The 23,686-nt window shown below is 46.1% G+C and overlaps 2 long non-coding RNA genes across 2 annotated transcripts; one reads left to right on the top strand and one right to left on the bottom strand.

The window, feature by feature from the left end:
* Nucleotides 1–3,337: 3,337 nt before the first annotated feature.
* LOC117063603 lies at nucleotides 3,338–17,813 on the top strand. Its single transcript, XR_004429008.1, has 2 exons — nucleotides 3,338–3,610; nucleotides 17,525–17,813. It is a non-coding gene; the product is annotated as an uncharacterized LOC117063603 (long non-coding RNA).
* LOC117063604 lies at nucleotides 14,949–18,150 on the bottom strand. The gene is made up of 2 exons (XR_004429009.1): nucleotides 18,109–18,150; nucleotides 14,949–15,044 (listed from the first exon to the last, which is right to left on the bottom strand). It is a non-coding gene; the product is annotated as an uncharacterized LOC117063604 (long non-coding RNA).
* Nucleotides 18,151–23,686: the final 5,536 nt, after the last annotated feature.

The following is a 23,686-nucleotide window of genomic DNA, read 5'->3' on the forward strand; positions in this document are numbered from 1 at the left end:
TCACCAAGTGTGGTGACATGTGCCTGTGGTCCTAGCTATTTAGGAGGCTGAGGTGAGAGGACCACTTGAGCCTGGGAGGTGGAGGCTGAGGTGAGAGGACCACTTGAGCCTGGGAGGTGGAGGCTGAGGTGAGAGGACCACTTGAGCTGGGAGTTGGAGGCTGAGGTGAGAGGACACTTGAGCCTGGGAGTTGGAGGCTGAGGTGAGAGGACCACTTGAGCCTGGGAGGTGGAGGCTGAGGTGAGAGGACCACTTGAGCCTGGGAGTGGAGGCTGAGGTGAAGGACCACTTGAGCCTGGGAGTTGGAGGCTGAGGTGAGAGGACCACTGAGCTGGGAGGTGGAGGCTGAGGTGAGAGGACCACTTGAGCCTGGGAGGTGGAGGCTGAGGTGAGAGGACCACTTGAGCCTGGGAGGTGGAGGCTGAGGTGAGAGGACACTTGAGCCTGGGAGTTGGAGGCTGAGGTGAGAGGACCACTTGAGCCTGGGAGTTGGAGGCTGAGGTGAGAGGACCACTTGAGCCTGGGGTTGGAGGCTGAGGTGAGAGACCACTTGAGCCTGGGAGTTGGAGGCTGAGGTGAGAGGACCACTTGAGCCTGGGGTGGAGGCTGAGGTGAGAGGACCACTTGAGCTGGGTGGAGGCTGAGGTGAGAGGACCACTTGAGCCTGGGAGGTGGAGGCTGAGGTGAGAGGACCACTTGAGCCTGGGAGGTGGAGGCTGAGGTGAGAGGACCACTTGAGCCTGGGAGTTGGAGGCTGAGGTGAGAGGACCACTTGAGCCTGGGAGTTGGAGGCTGAGGTGAGAGGACCACTTGAGCCTGGGGTTGGAGGCTGAGGTGAGAGACCACTTGAGCCTGGGAGTTGGAGGCTGAGGTGAGAGGACCACTTGAGCCTGGGGTGGAGGCTGAGGTGAGAGGACCACTTGAGCCTGGGTTGGAGGCTGAGGTGAGAGGACCACTTGAGCCTGGGAGTTGGAGGCTGAGGTGAGAGGACCACTTGAGCCTGGGAGGTGGAGGCTGAGGTGAGAGGACCACTTGAGCCTGGGAGGTGGAGGCTGAGGTGAGAGGACCACTTGAGCCTGGGAGGTGGAGGCTGAGGTGAGAACCCACTTGAGCCTGGGAGTTGGAGGCTGAGGTGAGAGGACCACTTGAGCCTGGGAGTTGGAGGCTGAGGTGAGAGGACCACTTGAGCCTGGGAGTTGGAGGCTGAGTGAGAGGACCACTTGAGCTGGGAGTTGGAGGCTGAGGTGAAGGACCACTTGAGCCTGGAGGTGAGGCTGAGGTGAGAGGACCACTGAGCCTGGGAGGTGGAGGCTGAGGTGAGAACCCACTTGAGCCTGGGAGTTGGAGGCTGAGGTGAGAGGACCACTTGAGCTGGGAGGTGGAGGCTGCAGTGATCTGTGATCACAACACTGCACTCCAGTCTGGGCAACAGAGCTGTAACCGCCCAACAGATTCTGCTTGTCCAGTGCCTAGATGGAGCTGGTTTATCAAGACAGGGGAATTGCAATGGAGGAAGGGTGTATTTCACTCAGAGCTGACTGTCTGGGAAATTGGAGTTTTCTTATTACTCACATCAGTCTCCCCAAATTCAGGGATTGGGGGTTTTTAAGGATAATTTGGTGGGTAGACGGTTGGGAAGTGGAGAGTGCTGATTGGTCAGGTGGAAGATGAACTCACAGAGAGTCAAAGCTGTCCTCTGGCACTGAATCAGCTCATGGATGGGGGCCATAAGACCCAATGAGCCAGATTACCAATCTGGGTGGCGTCAGCTGGTGCATGAGAACGAGAATGCAGGGTCTGCAAAGTATTCAAGTACTGATCTCAGGTTTTATTTTATTTATTTATTTATTTATTTATATTTTGAGACAGAGTCTCTGTCACCCAGGCTGGAGTGCAGTGGCATGATCTCAGCTCACTGCAGCTGCTGCCTCTTGGGTTCAAGCAGTTCTCTGCCTCAACCTTCCGAGTAGCTGGGATTACGGGTGCCTGCGGCTACGCCCGGCTAACTTTTTGTATTTTTAGTAGAGACAGGGTTTCACCATCTTGGCCAGGCTGATCTTGAACTCCTGACCTCGTGATCCACCCGCCCTCAGCCTCCCAAAGTGCTGGGATTACAGGTGTGAGCCACCACGCTTGGCCTGATCTTAGGTTTTAAACAGTGATGTTACTCTCAGAAGCAATTTGGGGAGGTTCGGAATCTTGCAACCTCCAGATATGTGACCCCTAAACCATAATTTCTAATCTTGAAGCTAATTCGTTAGTTCTACAAAGGCCAACTGGTCCCTAGGCAAAAAGGGGGTTTGTTTTAGGAAAGGGGGCCGGGCACAGTGGCTCGTGCGTGTAATCTCAGCACTTTGGGAGCCGGAGGCAGGCAGATCACGAGGTCAGGAGTTCTAGACCAGCCTGACCAACATGGTGGTCAGGCTGGTCTAAATTTCTAAAGAGATTTAGAAATCCCATCTCTTCTAAAAATACAAAAATTATCTGGGCATGGTGGCGCATGCCTGTAATCTCAGCTACTCAGGAGGCTGAGGCAGAAGAATCGCTTGATCCTGGGAGGCAGAGGTTGCAGTGTGCCCAAGATCACGCCATTGCACTCTAGCCTGGGAGACAGAGTGAGACTCCATCTCAAAAAAAAAAAGGAAAGGACTGTTATTTGTTTCAAAATTAAACTATAAAGTAAGTTCCTTCCAAAGTTAGTCTGGCCTATGCCCGGGAATGAGCAGGAACAGTTTGGAGGTTAGAAGCAATATGGAATCAGTTAGGTCAGCTCTCTTTCACTATCATAATTATCTCAGTTATAATTTTTGCAAAGGCAATTTCAGAGCAAGGCCCTGTCTCAAAAACAAGAAAAGTTTAATTGGCTGGGCGCAGTGGCTCACACCTGTAATCCCAGCACTTTGGGAGATCGAGGCAGGTAGATCACCTGAGGTCAGGAGTTCGAGACCAGCCTGGCCAACATAATGAAACCCTGTCTCTACAAAAAATACAAAAATTAGCTGGGCATAGTGACATGCGCCTATAGTCCTGGCTACTTGGGAGGCCGAGGCAGGAGAATCACTTGAACCCAGGAGGTGGAGGTTGCAGTAAGCATAGATCGCACCACTGCACCCCAGCCTGGGCGACAGAGTGAGACTCCGTCTCAAAAAACTAAAAAAAAAAAAAAAAAAAAAGGTTTAATTGACGCAAGGCCAGCCATATGGAACACAGAGTTATTACTCAAATCAGTCTTCTCAAAGGCTTAGAGATTAGGGTTTTTCAAGGATAGTTTGGTGTGCAGGAACTAGGGAATGGGGAATGTTGATTGGGTGGGTATAACATCACAGGGATGTAATAATCAGTCCTTGTGAGCTGAGTCAGGTTCTGCGTGGGGCCAATTGTGATTGTGTTACAATTTATGGAGTCAGCCTATCATCAGAAATGCAAAAGCTAAAGGCAGTGGGGCTCGCCGAGGTGGGACCAGCAGTGAGCTGAGGAGGCAGTGTTCAGATAGATGCCAGCAACAGCAGTGCTTGCAGCCCCAAGAGAAAAAGGAGTTGGGATACAGAATGCTCATCCTGGCTGGGAGCAGTGGCTCACGCCTGTAATCACAGCACTTTGCAAAGCCAAGGTGGGTGGATCACCTGAGGTCGTGAGTTCAAGACCAGCCTGACCAATAAGGAGAAAACCCATCTCTACTAAAAATTAAAAAAAAAAAAAAAAAAAAGTCGGAGGTTGGAGGTTGAGGCGGAGGTTGAGGCGAGCCGAGATCATGCCATTGCACTCCAGCCTGGGTGACAAGAACGAAACTCCATCTTTAAAAAAAAAAAATGCTCATCTTTTCCAGGAGAAAGGCAACTGCAGGTCACAAGAGCAGGTCTCAGGACAGCAAGGGTAGCTGCTGTCCTCTCTGAAGCATTGCTCAGTCATTACCAGCTGAAAAGAAATGCGCCTTGTATTATCCCCTAGACCCCAAAAAGAAACCACCACATCTAAGAGCATCAGTGACTTCCAGATATAACATGGAGTTCCAGTGGAAGTGATTTCTCAGATGAAGATAAGACACTTTGGTTTTTTTGTTTTGTTTTTGTTTTGTTTGAGACAGAGTCTCGCTCTGTTGCACAGGCTGGAGTGGAGTGGTGCCATCTCAGCTCACTGCAACCTCCGCCTCCCGGGTTCAAGTGATTCTCCTGCCTCAGCCTCCCGAGTAGCTGGGATCACAGGTTCTGACCACCACACCTGGCTAGTTTTTTTTTTTTTTTTTGAGATGAAGTCTCGCTGTGTTGTCCAGGCTAGAGTACAGTGGCGCAGTCTCGGCTCACTGCAACCTCCTCTTCCCAGGTTCAAACAATTCTTCTGCCTCAGCCTCCTGAGTAGCTGGGACTACAGGCACCCGCCACTGCGCCCAGCTAATTTCTGTATTTTTAGTAGAAATGGGATTTCACCATATTGGTCAAGCTAGTCTCAAACTCCTGACCTCAGGTGATCTGCCTGCCTCAGACTTCCAAAGTGCTGGGATTACAGGCATGAGCCACTGCTCCCAACCAGATAGACACTTTCTAAATCACAGAGAGGAACCCAAGGGTGCTGCTGTAGCCTCCTAGAAAATGTGCCTGCAAGATTTTCAGTATCAGCAACTTTACGTCTTAGTCTCAAACTTTTCCTGAGTGGTTAGCAGAAAACAGATAACTCTAAAATGTAAGTGTAGAATGGAAATCAAGGACTCTCTGCCGCTGGGAAGGGCCGTGTGGATGAGCAACTTGCAAATGCATAGATTCATAGAAGGTGTATTGTCTGGATATTGGGGTGAAATGTAAATTAGTGATGAAAATATCCTTTTATATTAGCTATGTCAAAGAGAAAGAAGAAGACTAGGAAACAGAAAAGTGTCTTTTATGGGGTATTTTATAATAAATATTTATAGAAAACAAGTATTTGTTTTTGTAAACATGATGCCCCGTGTCTTATCCATTCTTCCTGCTTTCTGTTCGTCCTTATCACTTCTTCTCTAACATGCCGTAAATACACTTATTCATCTTGTGAATATTTTCTACTAGAATGTAAGCTCCAGAAGGGCGGATGTTTTGTCTCATTCTTTTCTCTTTAGAAGAGTTGCTGAGGCCAGGTGTGGGGGCTCACGCCTGTAATCCCAGCACTTTGGGAGGCCGAGGTGGGTGGATCACCTGAGGTCAGGAGTTTGAGACTAGCCTGACCAACATGGTGAAACCCCATCTCTACCAAAAAATACAAAAATTCGGCCGGGTGGGGTGACTCATGCCTGTAATCCCAGCACATTGGGGGGCCAAGGCAAGCAGATCACTTGAGATCAGGAGTTCAAGACCAGCCTGGCCAACATGGTGAAATCCCGTCTCTACTAAAAATACAAAAAATTAGCCAGGCTTGGTGGCGTGCACCTGTAATCCCAGCTACTCGGGAGTCTGAGGCAGGAGAATCACTTGAAGCTAGGAGGCAGAGGTTGCAGTGAGCCGAGATCGCACTGCTGCACTCCAGCCTGGGAGACAAGAGTGAGACTCTGTCTCAAAAAAAGAAAAAATAAAAAAAATTCGCTGGGCATGGTGGTGCAAGCCTGTAATCCCAGCTACTAGGGGAGGCTGAGGCAAGAGAATCGCTTGATCCTGGGAGGCAGAGGTTGCAGTAAGCCGATATTGTGCCACTGCATTCCAGCCTGAGCAACAGAGCAAGACTCTGTCTCAAAAAAAAAAAAAAAAAAAAAAAAAAACAGTTGGTGGCACACAGGTGCTTATACAAGCATTTGTTGAATGAAAGAATGTGTATTTCCTATCTGATGCCTTATTAGTGTCTGACCAATAGGTAAATCTTTTCTCCCCCAGCAAAATATGCAAAAGCCTAAAAAAAAAAAAAAAAAAAACCTCAAAAACAATCTTATGTTCTACTATTGTAGAATAGTGATGTTATTTACAGGAGTGGCTCAAGAAGTCACAAATCTTGTGACCCCTAGAGCAATGACTGGTTATCCTTTATGCCTACTTCTTAGCAGAATTCAGGCCCTTCTCACAATCCTAAGCTTGTGGACTTTTTTTGGTTTTACAAAGGTGGTTTATTTTGGGAAGGATTATTATCATTCTTAAGGTTAAATTATAAGCTAACGTCCTCCCAAAGTTACCTTGGACTATGCCCAGGAATGACCGAGGACAGCTTGGAGGTAGAAGTAAGATGGAGTGAACTATAGTAGTTTTCTCTTGCTGTCATAATTTTGTAAAGGCTGTTTCTTTAGTCCTGAGCCCAAGGTTAATCCTAGCCTTGAGGACTTTTGATTGATCCCTTTAGAAACACAGGTCTACCCAGCTGTATTTCAGGTAATTACATCTGTATAGTATGGGAAGTAAAAACAAAACAAAAGAACAGAAAAAAAAAGTATGTAAATATATTATATATTATATATATTTATGTATTTTTAATGTATTTTTATTTGTTGCGGGCATGGTGGCTCATGCCTGTAATCCCAGCACTTTGGGAGGCCGAAGCGGGTGGATCACCTGAGGTCGGGAGTTCAAGACCAGCCTGGCCAACATGGTGAAACTCCTTGTCTACGAAAAAATACAAAAATTAGCCAGGCTTGGTGGTGAGCGCCTGTAATCTCAGCTACTTGGGAGGCTGAGGCAGGAGAATCACCTGAAATCAGGAAGCGGAGTTTGCAACGAGCCGAGATTACACCACTGCACTCCAGCCTGGGCGACAAGAGCAAAACTGTTTCCAAAATATTTTTTCTGTTTTTTTTTTTTTTTTTTTTTGGTCAGGTATCAAAGAATTCATAGTTCATGGACACTTCAAGATAGTTTTGCCTGCATGATGCCAATGTTGTTTCTACCTTATATCCCCATCTACATATTTGACATCAGGCCCCATCTATGTATTTGTAATTGCCGTCGAGTGCTGTTGGTTTTCTGCTGATACATTGTAGAGGGAACTGCTTTAAATATATAAATGCACTATAAATCAATATATCCTGATTACTTTTACTAAACAAGGACCTCTTTCATTAAAATGTTTTTGGTACGTCAACTTTACCTTTGAATTTTCAAAGGGATAAACAAAGTCAGTTTGGGGGGAATAGGCTTTTTCCCCCTGGAATTTCTGACCCTCTTTGGTTCCAAATTCCAGTTGAGGTAAGCTCTGGGGCAAGCAAGCTATGGCATCTTGCAGTTCAGAGAATAAGGTCTTGGCCCAGACTAGAGCATAAACATTCAGATCCCAGTGTGCAGCCATGGGTCACTGTGCCTTGCACCCCACCCCTCTCCTCAGTATGTTTTTAAGGACTACAGCTTAAAGTCAGAGCCTCTTGGTTTTTTCCATTCAATCTGAAATGCAAGGTAATAAATGTGTCATTATATACTAGCTGTCAATATGGAATATATAACAACTCTGTAGGGACTGGCTTTAAGTTTTCCTGTGGGGGGGGGGAGAGAGAGAGAGAGAGAGAGAGAGAGAGAGAGAGAGAGAGAGAGAGAGAGAGAGAGAGAGAGAGAGAGAGAAGAAAGAAACATAGCCAAATGATCTGACCATAAAAGAGAAGCTAAGATGCTTGCTCCAGGCAGTTCCTGGGACCCAGGCTAAGCTCCTAGGTGGACAGGACCAGACTTCAGCAGCAGCACCTGGAGCCAAGATGTGCCAGGAGATAGCATCTGGAGGGAAACTGAAGGAGAAGAAGGGGCAGAGATTGCACCTCCTAGGCATCAATCAAAGAAACCAGGAGAGAAGAAGAATGTCCACGTCCAGGGTGAGTCTGAAAAAATGGTCAGAACCAGGCCCAATAAGGGAGCCAGAATGGAGGCTGGAATCAGAGCCTGCAGAGGTCCCCGGAGCCACCAGAACACAGCCTCAGTGACTGTCCAGGCCTTGGCTTGCACTGTTCCCATGATGGTAGGAACTGACAGAGGCCGCTTGCTTGTGCACAACTATTAGCTTCCTTTTGGCAGATTCTTTAGCTGCCAAAAATTAACAGACAGAGGAGAATCAACTCACCCCTTACAATCTTGTTCCTGGATGATAATGAGAGCTGATTTCAGACTGAATTCTGCCACACACAATCATTTATTAGGCAAACATTTATGAGCAAGCAGGCATAAAACCGCATATTCTGTCCTATAAACTCCACGAAGTCCCTGCTCTCTGTACTTGTAGGTGCTCTGAAAACCTCTCAATTGAAAGGTTGATTTGAGACAGGTACAGCAATCTAGAGGCAAGATTTAGTTAACCCATTGGCAATCAAAATTCTCTGAAATCATAGCAGGACACATAGGATCATTTCAGAACCATGCCTTGGAATCTATTCCAGAAGACGGGAGGTGAAGGAAAGTCTTTCAAAGTCTTATTTATTTTTTTAGAGAAGTGGTTTCACTCTGTCACCCAGGCTGGAGTGCGGTGGTGTAGATCATAGCTCACTGCAGCCTGGAACTCCTGGGCTCAAGCAACCCTCCCAGCTCAGCCTCCTGAGTAGTTGGGACCACAGGCATGCACCACCACACCTGGCTCTAAGTCTAGAAGAGCTAAAAGAACTTGGGTTCTTTTCTTTTTTTTTTTTTTTTTTTTTTTTTTTTTTTGACACAGAGTCTGGCTCTGTCGCCCAGGCTGGAGTGCGGTGGCGGGATCTCAGCTCACTGCAAGCTCCGCCTCCCGGGTTTACGCCATTCTCCTGCCTCCGCCTCCCAAGTAGCTGGGACTACAGGCGCCCGCCTCGTCGCCCGGCTAGTTTTTTGTATTCTTTAGTAGAGACGGGGTTTCACCGTATTAGCCAGGATGGTCTCGATCTCCTGACCTTGTGATCCGCCCGTCTCGGCCTCCCAAAGTGCTGGGATTACAGGCTTGAGCCACCGCGCCCGGCCAGGTTCTTTTCTTTAAAAAAATTTTTTTTAATAGAAATGAGGTCTCGCTATATTGCCCAGGCGGGGGTCTTGAACTCCTGGGTTCAAGTGATCCTCCTGCCTCAGCCTCCCAAAGTGCTAGGATTATAGGCATGAGCCACCACACCCGGCCCAGAACTGGGGTTCTAAACTACAGTTGTATTGTGAGCTTGGCTTATCATTTGGGACTTAGTTTACCTATTCTCTTTACAGAAATGTCACTCCTCCCAGTCACTATGTTGTGCATTGAATTGTGTCTGACAAAAGATAGGTTAAGGTCTTAACCCACTACCCTCCTCCCACCCGCCTTAATTGTGACCTTATTTGGAAATAGGGTCTTTGCAGATATAATCAACTTAAAATGATTATGGTGGCCCTAAATCCAGAGACAGAAATTGAAGGAATTTCAAGGATTGCTGGCAACCACAAGAAGTGAGAGAGAGGCAAGGAAAGATTCTTCCCTACATCCTTGATTTCGGACTTGCAGTCTCCAGAACTGTGAGAAAATCAATTTCTGTTGTTTTAAGCCACCCAGTCTGTGGTACACTGTGGGTTTTAAAATTTATCTTATTTTGGCTGGACGCGGTGGCTCACACCTGTAATCCCAGCACTTTGGGAGGCCAAGGCAGGCAGATTTGAAACCAGCCTGGACAACATGGTGAAATCCTGTCTCTACTAAAAATACAAAAAATTAGCAGGGTATGGTGGCACGCACCTGTAGTCTCAGCTACTCGGGAGGCTGAGGCAAGAGAATTGCTTGAACCTGGGAGGCAGAGGTTGCAGTGAGCCAAGATTGTGCCACTGCACTCCAGCCTGGGCGACAGAGATAAGTAAGGCACTCAAATGAAACAAACAAAAAAACTAGAAAAAAAATGTTAAGGAAAACAACAACAAAAAATAAAAAGAAACAAACAATAAGGCATTCAGTCAGTCCCACAGATGGATAGGGCTGGCAGAAGTATGGTACGTAGGAGATCACATCCAAACCAGAACGTGTCTGTTCCACAAAGGACAAATTGCTGTCTTAGCTATGATGGAACGGTCCAAGTTATCAACATGTCACAAGGTTGCTGGCTGACTCCCCCAAAATATGGTGCCCTGTTGAGGTGTCAAGGTTGGTGGCTGCTGGGGGCGAGCTGGACACTCAGCAGAGACAGACAGCTGGGTGAGTTTGGTGAAAGGGAATGTGTGATACTGAAAGAAAAAGAAGAAAGGAAGGAAGGATATATAAACAGAAAAAAAAAAGAAAAGAGGGAGGAAGAAAAGGAAATGTCATAGACCCCTACCTCAGGCCATGCTTTCTAGCGAAGGTGGATAATGGTATGTTTCTATCACTCACACTTTTTCCTACAGTGAGGATTTCCCATCAACTCATTCTGTTCTTCCCCAGCTGTGTCTGATAACACCAAAGCAGTTCACCTCTCCCTGCTGTAAGCACGCTGTGCAAAGCCTGTTTCTTCCTGCTCCCCTGGTCCTATCAGCATGATGTTATCTACGTAATGGGCCATTATTGTACAACCTGTGCAATAATGAGACGATAAATGTCTCTGCGGCATAGTGCCAGAAAACGTGTCATCCTGTACTGGGGTTATGAAGGGAGGCTATGTCCTTCTCAGATAAGAGCCAACTGCCTTAAAAAAAAAAAAAAAAAAGAGAGAGAGAGAGAGAGACGGTCTCACTCTGTTACCCAGGCTGGAGTGCAGTGCATGATCATGGCTCACTGCAGCCTCAGTCTCCTGGGCTCAAGTGATTGTCCTGCCTCAGCCGCCTGAGTAGCTGAGACTCTAGGCATGCACCACCACACTCAGCTGTTTTTTTATTTTTTGAGGAGATGGGGTCCTGCTATGTTGCCCAAAGTGGTCTTAAACTCCTGAGCTTAAGCGGTCCTCTTGCCTTGGACTTCTAAAGTACTGGGAATTGCAGGTGTCAGTCACTTTGCCCCTCCATCTGCCTTTTATATTGTTTATTGGGTTAGGGGAAAGGTATTGGCAGCTCAGTAGCTACATATCAAGTACAGAAGCTGTGCTGATTTTCTCCAGGAACGAATTACACCTAGAACAGTAGCTGTTATTAGCATTAGCATCTAATAAAATTTATAATAATCCACTATTTTTATTCTAGAGCCATCTGACTTCTGCACTGGCTACCCTGAGGATGTAATAAGAATGACCACTTGGCCAGCATTGTTGCTTATGCCTGTAATCCCAGCACTTTGGAAGGCCAAGGTGGGAGGATTGCTTGAACCCAGAAGTTTGAGATCAGCCTGGACCACATAGTGAGAATTCATGTCTACAAAAAATTTGTCACGTGTAGTGGCAAGCACCTGTGGTCCCAGCTACTTGGGAGGTTAAGGTGGGCTATTGCTTGAGCCTGGGAGGTGGAGGGAGTGAACCATAATTGTGTCATTGCACTTCAGCCTGAGCAAAAATAAAAATAAAATTTAAAAAAGATTACTTGTAGAAGAGTCTGTTAGTTATTTCCCAGTGTCTGTCCTTCTCTTATTCCATAATAATAGAACGCCTATTTGCAACTTGGTATATGGCCAGCTTCATTTACTACTGAGTGGCCACGTGACTCAATTCTGGCTGATGAGTTGAAAGAGTTGTGTGCTTAAATTTAAGAGTGTGTAGGCTGGGCATGGTGGCTTCTGCCTGTAATACCAGCACTACAATTTGACTCAATAAATATTTTTGAGACAGAGTCTTGCTCTGTCGCCCAGGCTGGAGTTCAATGTGCAATCTCAGTTCACTGCAACCTCCACCTCCTAGGTTCAAGTGATTCTCCTGCCTCAGCCTCCTGAGTAGTTGGGATTACAGGTGCCCACCACCACACCCAGCTAATTTTTGTATTTCTAGTAGAGACGGGGTTTCACCATGTTGGTCAGGCTGATCTCGAACTCCTGACCTTAGGTGATCCACCCATCTCGGCCTCCCAGAGTGCTGGGATTACAGTCATGAGCCAAATTTATTTATTTATTTATTATTTTTTGAGACAGAGTTTCACTCCTGTTGCCCAGGCTGAAGTGCAATGGTGCGATCTTGGCTCACTGCAACCTCCACCTTCCAGGTTCAAGCCATTCTCCTGCCTCAACCTCCCAAGTTACTGGGATTACAGGTGCCTGCCACCATGCCCAGCTAATTTTTTGCATTTTTAGTAGAGATGAGGTTTCACCATGTTGACCAGGCTGGTCTTGAACTCCTGACCTCAGATGATTCACCCACCTTGGCCTCCCAAAGTGCTGGGATTACTGGCGGAAGGCACTGCACCCGGCCAAATATTTTATTTTTTGTAGAGATGGGGGTCTCATTGTGTTGCCTAGGCTCATCTCAGACTCCTAGGCTCAAGCAGTCCTCCTGCCTTGGCCACCAAAGGTGCCAGAATTATAGGTGCAAGCTACCATACCTGGTCTGTTAAATTTAATTTGTCTAATTTTTTAAAATTTATTTTTTGAGACAGAGTCTTACTATATTGCCCAGGCTATTCTCAAACTCCTGGGCTCAAGTGGTCCTCCCATCTCAGCCTCCTGAGTAACTGGGACTGCAGGCACACACCACTGGACCTGGCCTAAAGTTTTTCTTTTAACAAAGGTCATTAGTCACTTAAGGTTTTTCTAATGTTTGTTTATGGTTGAATTCAAAGTTATAGCTGGGTGCGGTGGCTCACGCCTGTAATCCCAGCACTTTAGGGGGCCGAGGAGGGTGGATCGCCTGATGTCAGGAGTTCAAGACCAGCCTGGTCAACATGGTGAAACCCTGTCTCTACTAAAAATATAAAAATTTTTCTATTTTTATAAAATATGAAATGTGGTGGTTTTATAAAATATAAGATGTGGTGGCAAGTGCCTATAATCCCAGGTACTTGGGAGGCTGAGGCAGGAGAATCACTTCAACCTGGGAGGTGGAAGTTGCAGTGAGTCAAGATGGTGCCATAGCACTCCAGCCTGGGCAACAAGAAATGAAACTGTCTCAAAAAAAAAAAAAAAATTCAAGATTATGGATTTTTGGCCAGAATACCACAGACATGATATCGTGTCCTTGTTGGTATATCATATTAGGAGATACGTAATGTAGATATGTTTCAATACTGGTGATGTTAACTCCATCACAGACTTCACCACTGTAAATTTACTATTTTCCCTTTGAATTTAGGAAGAGTCTTATAGGATTATACTTCGAGTCTGTGAAAATATCCTATTTGCCTTTGTGCTTTTGCTTACTAATAATTTTACCATTTACTCTTGCTAGCAACTATTATTATTATTATTTTGAGACAGGGTCTTGCTCTGTTGCCCAGGCTGGAGTGCAGTGGTACAATCATGGCTAATCTCAGCCCCCTAAGTAGTTGAGACTATAGTCATATGCTACCACGCCTGGCTAATTTTTGTAGAGATGAGTTTTCACCGTGTTGTCCAGGCTTGTCTGGAACTCCTGAGCTCAAGTGAGCCTCCTGCCTTGTCCTCCCAAAGTGCTAAGATTACAGGCATGAGCCACCACACCCAGCCACCTGGGTGGTATTTGCAACTATTATTGTGGTGGTATTTGCCACAAGGTGGTTTTAAGTTTCTGTCATCTTTTCTTTCCAGATACTTTTGAGTTCATCTCCTTGTCTGTTAATCCCATTTGTGGGTCCCCAGCTCCGCCTCTCCATTTATTTACTGGAATTTCCTGTATAAAGGAGCCCTCTGCCCACTCTTAAGTGAGAGTGGGGCTGCTGCCTGGCTGGTTTGTGACGATGATTCATGGCTGCCTCTGTCCAGGGGAGAAATTAGGAGGCCCGTGGAAAGGCAGCAGCCTTCTGACCCTGAAGAAAGGAATTGGATTTCAGTTTTGTCATTTTACTATGAGTTTTGATATGCTTACATTGCCATGAACTTATATAATGATGACACTTTTAAAGTAAAATAGATCATAACATGACTGACTACCTTCTGGGTGATTAGATATACATTAAGTCAGAAGAAAAGGAAAGAGGGCCAGGTAGCAAGAAAATGAAAACTTAGCCTTCAAATCCAGCTGCTTGTCAAAAGCAGAGAAAGAACACTGTCCTCAAACCCAGCATGAGTGAAATGATGACCTTTATGAACTCTGATAGCTTTAGAGAATCAAACAAAGCCTTTTCACTGGACTTGGTAGGAGCCTCAGAAGCGCCTTTGACTCAAGAACAAAACTTTGATTTGAAAGGGGCTGTGGCTTCTATTTTCCCTTCATAGGAAAGAAAAACACAACCTTTCCTTTCTTACAGAAAACTGCACTCTATAGGTAATGAAATAAAGGCAGGATGTTTTGTTGAATGAATTTCAAGTGTTTTAGGAATGGGAACTCACCATTCCTCACAATGCTTCCTTACAGGCAGGCAAGGGATAGGGAATTATTATTATTCCTTGCATAAAAACCAAGGAGAGGAGGGCACTGCTGAAATGAAAGAGAACAAGCTGGCCTCTGCAGACAGGCAGGCTGAGGGTTGGGAGGCTGAACAATTGCAGCCCTCACTGGTCCAGGTTTGTTGGAAGTCTCTCATATAACTTCATTCCAGAACTCTCCCTCTGCTGTTGTCACCTCTCAGCATTTACTATTCACATATCTAGACTTCCCTTGTTCTAACACAAACCTGGAAATGCACTGCCTTGCTGATCTTCAATCAATTCCTTGGTCAGACTTTAACCCTCCATGCACATTTTATCAACCAACTGCAGAAGAGTGGAAATGAGCTCTCTATTCCTCGTGTTATCCTTTTTGCCATCTGACTATGAGATCAACACAAATTAGACTGGATTCTTTTTTCAGAGCAGGTAGAATGTGGAAGGAAGAAAGTAGAGAGGAGAGTTAAGAATAGGGCTGCCGTGATGGCTCTGTCCACCCAGATACTGTTGAATTCATCACCTTATCTCTCAAATCCCATCTGCTCATCCCTAGCTCTACCTTGGCTACTCAAGTCCAAGTAATCATTATTTCTCTCCTGGATGACTGTAATAGTGAGAGAGAAGCCCTGTGTTCACTCTAGCACAATGGTTCCCAAATGGGTAATTTGGTCCCCCTGGGGACATGTTCAATGTCTGGACACATTTTCTTTCTTTTTTCACTTTTTTCAGAGACAGGGTCTCACTCTATCACCCAGGCAGGAGTGCAGTGGCATGAGCATGGCACCCTACAGCCTTGACCTACTGGGCTTAAGCGATCCTCTCACCTCAGCCTCCTGAGTAGCTAGGAGCATAGGCATGCCCCACCATGCCTGATGGGTTTTTTTTTGTTTTTGTTTTTGTTTTTACTTTTTGTAGAGATAGGATCTCTCTATGTTGTCCAGGCTGGTCTTGAACTTTTGGGGTCAAGTGATCTTCCTCTGTCGGCCTCCCAAAGTGTTTGGATTACTGGTGTGAACCGCCATGCCTAGACTGGACACATTTTTGGTTGTCACAACTAAGGAGGGGAGAGGTGCAAATGCCATCTACAGAGCAGAGGCCAGAGATGCTGATAAACATGTGGCAATGTGCAGGACAACCTCACACAGTAAAGCATTACCTAACCCCGAATGTCAATAGTGCTGAGGTTGAGAAGCTCTGCTTCTAGTTCCCCTGCAATGCCTCATGTATAGAACCATGATGTTTCCTGAAAGGGCAAGTCAGATCATGTCACTCTAATGCTTATGTTAGGGCACAGAGAATGACACCCAAAAGTATGATACCTGGGCATGCTGAGCATTTTTAAGTGAATGGAAATCCAAGGGCCTTAGAAGCTGCTCAGAATCAAGGCCTCTCTAACCTCTTGTTTCTCTCCCCCTGGTGCAGGGAGGAGCCCTGGAAGTTACCTTATCTCACTGAGGAAAGCTTCTTCCAAAAGAAATGCAATTATCAGTGGCTCACACCTGTAATCCCAGCACTATGGGAGGACAAAGCGGGCAGATCACCTGAGGTCAGGAGCTTGAGTCCAGCCTGGTCAACATGGTAAAACCCCATCTCTACTAAAAATATAAAAATTAGCCAGGCATGGTGGTGAACACCTGTAATCCCAGCTACTCAGGAGGCTGAGGCATGAGAATCGCTTGAACCTGGGAGGCGGAGGTTGCAGTGAGCTGAGATCATACCACAGCACTCCAGTCTGGCCAACAAGAGTGAAACTCTATCTCGAAAAAATAAAAATAAATAAAAACCCCCTCCCTAGGAAACTCATCAAATAGCTGGGAATGATTAACCACCAGAGAAAAGACTAAAAGTCATCACCATCACCATATCCGACAGACTTCATCTATTCTCCTGAGGGAAGCTCTAAGACATTATCTGGGAGACTTAATCTACATAATAAGACAACCTTTGTTCTCAGTGAAGTTCCACCCCTCACCTTTCCGAAACTTCCCTCAGAGCTCAGAAAACCTTTGTCCCAGGACATTTTCTGTTCTTTGGGCTCATTCATTATTCCCTCACAATCACCTATGTCCTCCATCTCCCTTTCCCCTATGAAAAGGGTGCTATTTAGGCCTCAACTACCTGGCCCTTCTTTGAGTCTCTTGTGTCCATGGGCACTTTAATAAATTTGTATTCATTTTTTCTTGTTAGCTGCCTATTATCAGTTTGTTTGAGCTTTCAGAGGGAAAGTTTAAACTTCCCTACACTTAAAACCTTTCAGGCTGGACACCATGGCTCACTCCTATAATCCCAACACTTTGGGAGACTGAGGTTCAGCAGATTGCTTGAGCCCAGGAATTTGAGACCAACCTGAGCAACATGGCAAAATGCCATCTGTATTAAAACAAACAAAAAAACCTCTCAGTGGTTTCCTATTATTCGTAGTGCCAGAGATGTTTGAACCAGAGCAACTTTATCTTGAATAGGGGTTGGGTAAAATAAGGCTGACGCCTACTGGACTGCATTCCCAGGTTAGGCATTCTTAGTCACAGGATGAGATAGGAGGTTGGCACAAAGTACAGGTCACAAAGACCTTGCTGAAAAAAGGTGTGGTAAAGAAGCTGGTCAAAACCCACCAAATCCAAGATGGTGACAAAAGTGACCTCTGGTCATCCTCACTGCTCATTATACACTAATTATAATGGATTCACATGCTAAAAGACACTCCCACCAGCATCATGGCAGTTTACAAATGCCATGACAACATCAGAAAGTTACCCTGTATAATCTGAAAGGGGGGAAACCCTCATTTCCAGAAATTGCCCATCCCTTTCCCAGAAAACTTATGAATAATCCCCACCTTGTTTAGGATATAATCAAGAACTGACCATAAAAATAGCCAACCAGCAGCCCTTGGGGCTGCTCTGCCTATGCAGTAGCCATTCTTTATTCCTTTTCTTTCTTAATAAACTTCCTTTCCCTTTACTCTATCCACACAGATACTGTTGAGTTAATTTCTACTGAGGTTTTGCCTTGAATTTTTTCTTGTGCAAGATCCAAGTACCCTCCCTTGGGATCTGGATTGTGACCCCTTTCTGGTAATGTAGTATGAGAATTAAAACAAAAAATCCCTAGTTCCTTGAACATGCGTGATCCATCCTCCATGCTCCCCCTTTTCTTGTGTGTGGTAGCCAAACTGATTATTCCTTTATTTCTAGAAACCATCATACTTCTTCCTACCTCATGGGTTCTCAACTCATGTGATTCCTTCTTGTAAACAAGTTCCCTTGTTCTTACCAGCCTCTCTCCTTTTGCCTACTTAAAACAGCCTTTGAACCCCTCAGAAGACCTCAGCTCAAAGCTTACTGCATCACAGAATCTCTCCCTGACCACCACGCTGTGAAGTAGCCTGGGAAGAAAGGCCGTATCAGCTCTTCCAGCTGTCCTGCCTGAAGCCTGAACATGTGAGTGGGACCACTGTAGACTCCCAGCTCTTGCTGAGCCCTCAGCTTTCTGCAGCTGTAGGAGTGAGTCCACGTGAGGCCAGTGGCAGAACTAGCCGATCAACCTTCACAGTTGTGCTAAAAAAATAAGTAAACGATGACTGTTTTTAATCACCTGTGTCTTAGGGTGGATTGCTATGTAGTAACAGATGCCTGATTCGTTCTTCTTTTTTTTGAGACAGAGTCTTGTTCTGTTGCCCAGGCTGGAGTGCAGTGGCGCCATCTTGGCTCACTGCAACTTCCTTCTCCTGGGTTCAAGCAATTCTCCTACCTCAGCCTCCCGAGTAGCAACTCCTACCTCAGGTGCTGGCCACCACACCCAGCTAATTTTTGCATTTTTAGTAGAGACGGGGTTTCACCACGTTGGCCAGGCTGGTCTCAAACTCCTGACCTCAGGTGATCTGCCCACCTCGGCCTCCCAAAGTGCTGGAATTATAGGTGTGAGCCACTGCACCTGGCCACACCTGGCCAACCTCAACCTCATTCATTCAGCAGGCGGGCTGAGTCCAAAAAGAGAGTCAGCGAAGAGAGATAGGGGTGGGGCCGTTTTATAGGATTTGGGTAAGTAAAGGAAAATTACAGTCAAAGGGGATTATTCTCTGGTGGGCAGGGGTGCGGGCGGGGGGGGGGGTGTCGCAAGATGCTCAGTCGGGGGAGCTTTTGAGCCAGGATGAGCCAGGAAAAGGAATTTCACAAGGTAACGTCATCAGTTAAGGCAGGAACAGGCCATTTTCACTTCTTTTGTGGTGGAATGTCATCACTTAAGGCAGGAACCGGCCATCTGGATGTGTATGTACAGGTTACAGAGGATATGATGGCTTAGCTTTGGCCTCTCGCCTGCACCCAGGTGATTAAAAAGCTTTATTGCTCACACAAAACCTATTTGGTGGTCTCTTCACACGGATGCGCATGACAGTCTCGATCTCCTGAACTTGTGATTCACCCACCTCAGCCTCCCAAAGTGCTGGGATCACAGGCGTGAGCCACCGCGCCCAGCCAACCTCATTCATTCTTACTGCAATCTTTGAGTTGACCTCTAAGGAGGGCTCCTAGACATTATATGGAATTTCCCTTCACCTCCCGGCTCTGTCACGCCTCACAGGACTGTTGGTCAAGACCCATGTTGCTGAGTCATAGTGCACTTGGGAAGACAATACTGCCTTTCTGCCAGGCCAGTGGAGGGGATGCTGCGGGGTGGGAGCAGGCTGTCTGTCCTTCCCACTTCATCACCCTTTCCTATCAGCTTCCCTGAAATAGCAATAGCAACAGCAGACTGGACATAGCCTGGGATATTCTAACGTAGTTAACTAGAGAGTTGGGATATTCATGACCAGCCTGGGCCACATAGTGAGACCCTATCTCAATTTAAAAAAATCTAAAAATTATATGAGTTGGGATAAATTCAAAAGTGCAATGCAGGAGGGGTATGCCTAAAGTTTTTGACAACTTGTCTTTTCCCAAGTTCCGAGAGAGATCACTTAAAGAGTTGGATCTTTCTCAAAAAGTTACCTCCATGGGAACTTTCTATTCCCAACATCTCTCCCTTTGCCCTCGTTTTCAAATTCAGGGCCCCCCTTCAGCTCTTTTCATGTGAAATCTCTACCCATCTCCCTTGGGTAAGCCTCCTACTAGGGAAGGCTCATTCCCATGAAGGGTCTTACTATGAAATCCATCTCCTTTCCTCCAGCAATTCATGCAAGTCTCAAGTCTAGATCCTGGTGGTGGAGCACTCCTTGGGGCACAGATCAGTAGGGTGGCGGGTCTGAAAGGGAACATGCTCTCATGCTATCAGCTCCTTGGTTTAGTGTGAGTGTGGGTCTCCAGGATGATGAATTTCCTTCAAGAATCTTGCTTTGAGCAGTTCAAGAACCTGATTCTTTAAGACTCAGACTCAAGGAATAAGTAGGTCTACGAAACTCACCTGCCTTCTATTGGAAGGTGAGGCAAGAGCTGTACTTGAAGGGCCCTCAGCCACTAAGTTTGGAGTTAGTGACAGTTCAGATGACAGAGATCCCGACTATATATAACTCTCTGCCTGTATTCCCCAAAGCTTTGCTATCCGCCAGTTTAGAAAGGTTTTCATCTTTCATGGAGGAAAACTTGGTTAGCTGGGTATTCTTGTTAATTCCAAAGTTTATGCAAGCACCATTGCCCTCCAGACTAAAAACCCAGAATTCCATTGTTTCATTCTTTTCAGCACTTTGTGTGGCCTCCTGTGTGTTCCATGCCAAGTGATTAAAAAAAAAAAAAAAGTGCCAAAGGGCAAGTGCAGTGGCTTTCACCTGTAATCCCAGCACTTTGGGAAGCAGAGGCAGGCATATCACTTGAGGTCAGGAGTTCGAGACCAGCCTGGCCAACATGGCAAAACCCCATCTCTACTTAAAATACAAAAATTAGCTGGGCGTGGTGATGCATACCTGTAATCCTAGCTACTTGGGAGGCTGAGACAGGAAGATTGCTTGAACCCAGGAGGCAGAGGTTTTAGTGAGCTGAGATCATGCCACTGCACTCCAGCCTGGGTGACAGAGCGAGACTGTCTCAAAAAAAAGAAAAAAAAAAAAAAGGGGCAACAGTGGAACAAAGCGATTACAGGGACTCAAAAATGATACCACGCTGTTTATCGCTGTTTATGTCAGGAGCACAGGGTTCTGACACCAGGGCATTCCCATTGTTACCCGAGAAGACCACAGGCATGATGCGGATGAGTGTGAGACCCACTGGGTCAAACAACAGGCCCGGGAACTTCAGAAACGGTGCAAGGAGGCAGAAGATCCCATCAAAACTGCTGAAGGGGAAAAAATAAAATCCTCTAACACAACCACACACACATCACAGGAAGCTGCCAAGCAGGATTTAGCCCACCCGGGTCTTCAGTGCCCTGCTCGGCACTGTGCGTAAGCACAACCTGAACATCAGCCATTGGGTCTGCCAGGTTGGAAGTGGAGGAACTGATACAAAAAAGTTGCCTGGAAAGTGTATTTATTCTGGAGTTTTGGTAGCCTACCTAGCAGCGAGGGTGGCAAAGCTACAAAATTGCCATGGAGACCTAAATCAGCTTTAGAGATTTAGCACAGATTCCTGGGCTAATAAGTACTATTAATCTAGACAAGGAGACTGATAACCACAAATAGAATATTTAATATATTGTAAGCAACATAAGATCCTAGTAGTAAGAGGAAAACATCAATAGCTGTTGTTTTAATTTTTGGAGAGTTTTTTTTTTTTAATTAGTTCGTTAATGATTACAGGTAGATAAAATGCTCTATACCCCATTTGGTCTGTAAGCCAGCAGCACCATCACCATCTGGGTGGTGTAAGAAATGCAGATTCTCAGGCCCACCCCAGGCCTACTGAATTGGAATCAGCATTTCTTTTTTTTTTTTGAGATAGAGTCTTGCTCTGTTGCCCAGGCTGGAAGGCAGTGGCACGATCTCGGCTCACTGCAATCTCCATCTCCTAGGTTCTAGCAATTCTCCTACTTCAGCCTCCCAAGTAGCTGGGATCACAGGCATGCACCACCACACCCGACTAATTTTTGTATTTTTAGTGGAGACGGGGTTTCATCACGTTGGCCAGGCTTGTCTGGAACTCCTGACCTCGAGTGATCTGCCCACCTCGACCTCCCAAAGAGCTGAGATTACAGGCAGGAGCCACTGTGCCTAGTCTGGAATCAACATTTCAACAAGACTCCCACGTGATTCACGTGATTGTTAAAGATTGTGAGGCACTGACCTAGGCCACTTAAAAATTACTATAAATAGCCTGGGTACAGTGGCTCAAGCCTGTAATCCCAGTTCTTTGGGAGGCCAGGGCGGCTGGATTGATTGAGCTCAGGAGTTCAAAACTAGCCTGGGCAACATGGTGAAACCCCATCTCTACTAAAAATACAAAAACTAGCTGGGCATGCTGATGCATGCCTGTGGTGCCAGCTATTCAGGAGGCTGAGGTGGGAGGACTGATGCCTGGGTTGTGGTGCCAGCTACTCAGGAGGTTGAGGCTGCAGTAAGCCACGATTGCGCCACTGCATTCCAGCTCGTGTGACAGAGACCTTGTCCCCTGCTTTGAGAATTTCCACTAATTACTGGGAGTTCTCACTTTCATTTTTACTTTCTGAGTCTCTTTGCGAGACAGAGCGATAGTGTTTTATGTAATACACTTGTCCTGAAGTTTTCTGATGAACCATGGTAGCTACGAAACCTTTTATCATTTGAAGGAACAAATGTAATACACAGGGGAGCAGCAAGCAACTTTCTATTACCAGTAATATACTTATAATGAGGGTTTTACATTTTTATAGCTGGAAACTATTTTCTAAATGAAGACCTAGGATCAAACCTATGTTAAACTTGTACAGGCACGTGTATTAACTTTGTCATGTCCTAAGCAGGTTAGTTTTGTCACTGGGTCTGAAAAGCTTTTTCTCAGCAAGTAACACAGTATTTTTTAATACCAGAAGTTTTTAAGAGCCAGATGCTTGAACTTGGGGCATCTGTTTGGGGAAAGAGTTACTTAAAGTAAAGTTATCTTGAGGCATTAACTCTTTTGCTTCTCAAGGCCATTGGTCTCCTATGTTAGTCTTTTTATAAACATAACATGAAGAAACATCTAGGCTGCCAGCAATGTTTTCGGCCAACTGAGGAAATAGGTTTTTTCTGTTATCTATTTTTCTATTTTTTTTACAGTTTTGGCTAAAGGAGGACGTTCTGGTGACTTGTGGTTTACATGTTTAAAGAATGACTGAAAGACTCGGAACTGTGGGTGGGCTGGACGGGTCTGGGTGTCCTAAGCAGTACGTGAACAGTGGGGACACCTTACATAGGTGTTTCTTCTAGCATGGTCATGGGGAGGTAACAACAACAAAACAATGTCCAGCAAGGACAAAAGAGGTCCTTATCTGGGAAAAAGGTTGAATACAGCGACAGAACAATAGGAAAACAGTTAGTATTGCAGGAAAACTATTAAGATTTTTAACTACATTTACTTGCTTGACAAGTCCTCAAGCTTCGGCCATGTGTAGACTAGTCAGCTGCCGGTGTGTGACTAGAGCAGGGCTTGTTGTCTCCTCAAGCTTCAGCTGTGCATAGACTGGTCAGTATCTGGAGTGACCAGAACAGGGCTGTCATCCTCAGCAGCAGCTTGGTCTCATCTCAGGATCAGCCGGGTTGGATGATCTGTATCGTGCTGGCTGGTGCACTTGTCCTAAGCTGCCGGTGTTAGCTGACTGTGGTGGATCCAAGACGCAACACCTGTAACTTTAACAGCAGTGGGAGCGGACAAGGTTGCAGTATAGGGCTCATCCTATATGGGTTCTGGAAAAATTAGGTTTTACTTGAAACAGAGTCACCAGATTTAAATGGGTGTCAGGCTTCTAGGCATTATTTTTACTTATTAAATCATGAACACTGTGTATGGCTATTTCGAAAGGCTGCATTTGCCTTTTTAGGGGTCATTTGTTTAGTTTCCGGAGGTCACCTTTAATATGAGCTACGATTCGCGGGTGGCCAACCGAACACGATGTTATAGGGCAGATACCGAGTTTGTTTGGTGGGGGTGCACCTGACTCGGAGGAGGACCGTAGGCAAAAACCTGATTCTATTTATTTATTTTATTTTATTTTATTTTATTTTATTTTGAGATGGAGTCTCACTCTGCCGCCCGGGCTGGAGTGCAGTGGCCAGATCTCAGCTCACTTCAGCTCACTGCAAGCTCCGCCTCCCGGGTCCACGCCATTCTCCTGCCTCAGCCTCCCGAGTAGCTGGGACTACAGGTGCCCGCCACCACGCCCGGCTAGTTTTTTGTATTTTTTAGTAGAGACGGAGTTTCACCATGTTAGCCAAGATAGTCTCGATCTCCTGACCTCGTGATCCACCCGTCTCGGCCTCCCAAAGTGCTGGGATTACAGGCTTGAGCCACCGCGCCCAGCCCCTGATTTTATTTTAAATGAGCAAACAAGCACTAGCATGTACTGATAGCCTCCAGCACAGGGC

Source organism: Trachypithecus francoisi, unplaced genomic scaffold (assembly GCF_009764315.1).
Source record: "Trachypithecus francoisi isolate TF-2019V2 unplaced genomic scaffold, Tfra_2.0 Lachesis_group18, whole genome shotgun sequence".
NCBI classification, from domain to species: Eukaryota; Metazoa; Chordata; class Mammalia; order Primates; family Cercopithecidae; genus Trachypithecus; species Trachypithecus francoisi.